The sequence below is a fragment of the Saccopteryx leptura genome, chromosome X (genome assembly GCF_036850995.1).
Source record: "Saccopteryx leptura isolate mSacLep1 chromosome X, mSacLep1_pri_phased_curated, whole genome shotgun sequence".
In the NCBI taxonomy this organism is placed as follows: Eukaryota; Metazoa; Chordata; class Mammalia; order Chiroptera; family Emballonuridae; genus Saccopteryx; species Saccopteryx leptura.
This window is the reverse complement of record NC_089516.1, coordinates 131,014,194-131,017,746: the sequence shown is the minus strand read 5'-3', so window position 1 is coordinate 131,017,746 and position 3,553 is coordinate 131,014,194.

Below are 3,553 nucleotides of genomic sequence, written 5' to 3'. Positions count from 1 at the left end.
CATGGTAACTGCTTTTGGAATAATAGGAAATTTTGTGAAATGCTGACCTTGTGTATATCTTAGAATGCAAATTTAATAAAGTGTGTACACATGCATAAAACGCTATAAAATTTTTTAAGTGTATTTCTTTGATTCTTATTAATAATGATTTTTCTCCCTCCATAGTCTAGTATTGCATTCTCTGTGTCTAATTGCAGTCAAGTTTTGAATAAAAGGGAATCAGACACACAAAGGAGCTAATAGCTGTATAGACACTGAGGCTGTTTCCCAAAACAAAGAGAAACCTCTCCCCTTAATCTATCAAAATTTTAAGAGCATTTTGTAGAATCTGACAATTTCAAAGGTTCTTGCTAGGACCACATGTATTTTTTACTTGTCCTCAATTTATTTTATCCTGTTTATTTTTTATATATTCATAAGACCAAATTGTTTTTAGAACAAGATGGAAAGGTGGACTCAGGTTACAAACACCCAGTTTTCTTCTCAGTATTTTAAAAATCTATGAACTATCTTATACAGAAAAGCTGTTTAAAAAGCCCAGAGAACTCCTATATATCTTTCTCCCAGGTTTCTCGATTGTTGACCTTTAACCACATTTGCTTTATCATCCCACTCTCTCTCATATGTATGTGTATATTTTTGTATGTGTATATATGTGTATGTACACACATTTTTTCTGAACCTTCAAGTTACAGACATGATATATCCTGCTATCCTTCACTGTGTCAGTGAAAATCTTCTCAAGACTTGGACATTCTACATAACCACGTGACAACTCTCAAAATTAGGAAATTAACTTTGATACCATGTAATTTACAGACCCCGTTCACATTTTGCTGATGGTCCCAGTAATGCTCTTTTAGTAAAAGGGAAAAAAATATTTTACCTGGCCTAGGATTCAAGCCAGCATTATATGTTACACGTCATCATTATGTGTCTGTGGTTTCCTTCCATCTGGAAGTCCCCCAGTCTTTCCTTGTCATTTGTGACCTTCATATTTCTGAAAAGTGCTAGCAAGTTATTTTGAAAAGAACATTCCTTAATTTAGGTTTGACTTATGTTTGCTAGTTATTAAATTTAGGTTTTTCATTTGGGGTAGAAATACTACCCCACATAAGCGGTGCTGTGTTCTCAACATTGCAGGAGGCACATGGTGTCACTGTCCTATTATTGGTGACGGCAACCTTGATCCTTTGGTTAAGTTGGTGTCTACCATGTTATTTCACTGAACAGTTAGTGTTTTCCCTTTGAAATTAATAAAATATTTTGTGTGGAGATATTTTGAGTGTAAATACTCTGTTTCCTCATTTTACTCACTAGTATTAGTATCCACTGATCTTTCTTTCCTGATGGCATCATGATGGCTACCTAATGTTGACTCTCTAATTTTTTCAGTTCTATTGTAAGCATTCTACTGTAAAGAAAAAAATTTCATTCGCTATTATTTTTTACATCAGTGTGCACTTCTGGGCTCCTATTTTAGTCAATGACTATTTTGATGTTCACCGCTCAGATTTAGACAGTGAGTGTGCCTTCATACCAGCTCCTGTGCTCTGTTGACAGATCTGTATAATTGAGCAGTGTTTTACTCTCCAGCATAAGATGTCCCAGATTCCTACTTTACTTGCCCCAGCCCCAGGATCAGGCATTTCTCCAAGGAGCCCTGGTTTCTTTTAATGGAGAAAGGTGTTTCAAAATCAAGGTATAAGCTAGGTACTAGGTGTAATCATTGCCACTGGGGCATCATACTTTAAAGGCCTTTCCAGCACAGATGTATAGATCCACACATATTTATATGTATGTTCGTTCATCTGTTAAAAAAAAAAATTGTGAGTTCAAACTTCTCCCTTGTATTCCAGTTCAACAGCACGGGGTTTATTCTACCGTCTACCCTATCTATACTTAAAATTCCATTCTCAGATAGTGACAATCCTGGTTCCCTTTATCCTCAAAATAATTGCTCATTTCTCCTCTGTGTAACTAATGTCCGGCCCTGCCACCCTGGCTGCCTCGTCAGCCCATTCATCTCTTTGGCTCCAACCCTCATGGCCCTCCAGCCCCTCCCACCCCTCTCCAGCCCTGGCTGCATCTATGAAGGGAAAGGGAAGAAGATCTAAATACTCGTTTTAAATATCCCTGGCTTGTACCACTCCTGAGCTCCTCTTCCTTTGTGCTCAACTGTTCCCAGCTCTGGGGTTTCTTTTCATATGATTTTAAATTACTGTTTACATTCAATATGATTTTGTATTAGTTTCAGGTGTGCAGCACAGTGATCCAACAAGCACACACTTCATGAAATGCTGCCACCGTACACAGTTATTACAATATTATTGACTATATTTCCCATGCTGTACTTTACAAGGGATTTCTTATATTTATCAATTTAAAAAATATTATTAAGCCATGCGCTGGGAACTGGAAGTACAGATTTGGTTCATGCCTTCAAGGAGATCAGCCTAGTAGAATAAACGGAAGTACACTGACCATTAGAAGCACTGACTCGAGCGTGCGCAAATGAGAGCAGCCAACAAGGGCTGTGCTGTGCTCTGGGGATGCTCCCCAGAAGAGGCAGCACTGAAGCTGAATCTTGAAGAGCAAACTTGAGATGAAGGTGGGATTCAGGTAGAGGGAAACAGGACACAGGCAGGAAGAGACCAAGGTGCTATCACAGAAATACAGTGCCTTGACAATTATGAGAAATGACACTTAATTAGCCAATGTTACCTCAATAAATAAATTTAAAAAAATGAAGTCAGAAACAGAAACAGGGTACATCTGGTCTTCTAGGATTTGAGAGTTTTAGCTTATGTAGGTGGAAGTCTTTATGCCTAAGAATGTAGGCATAAGCAGGGAGATTGTATGGAAAGGTAGATTAAGGACAAAATCCTGACAAGCATGAACATTTAAAAATGTTTTATTTTATTGATTTTTGAGGCAGAAAGGGAGAAAGCAGGAGAGTGACAGGAACATCTATCTGTTCCTGTATGTTTCCTGACCAGGGATTGAACTGGCAACCTCTGTGCTTCGGGACGATGCTCTAACCAACCGAGCTATCCGGCCAGGGCAATCATGAACATTTAAAAGGAGATTGAATGAGAGATAGGGTGGCAAGAAAGGAGAAAGCATTTACATGTACCCACAAAGTTAAGGAGAGATTCATCTCCAGGGTCACTTAACATGAGAACTGGAGAATTTCTATTGGAGCCGATAGTTAGGAGATCCCTTAGAAGCTTTCAAAAGTATACTTTTGGTGAAGGGGAAGGTATAAAGATCAGATTGAAGAGGCATAAGTAAATGAGGAGTTACTATCTCTTCTGACTAAAGGAGCGATTAGAGCTCCAAAGCTCAAGTCAGAATGTAGCCCTCAGAAAAAAAGCTTCTAGTTTGGATTACTAACACCTGCCTACTTTGGACAAAAGGATTCTATGCTCAAATTTTCTAACTTCCTCCTTTCCTTCTTTCTCAACCCTTGCTCATTACATACAAAATTGTTCCCATTTTCTCCTCTATCCTCAGCAGCTAGCACTATATCTGAAGCATATTAGTGTCTCGA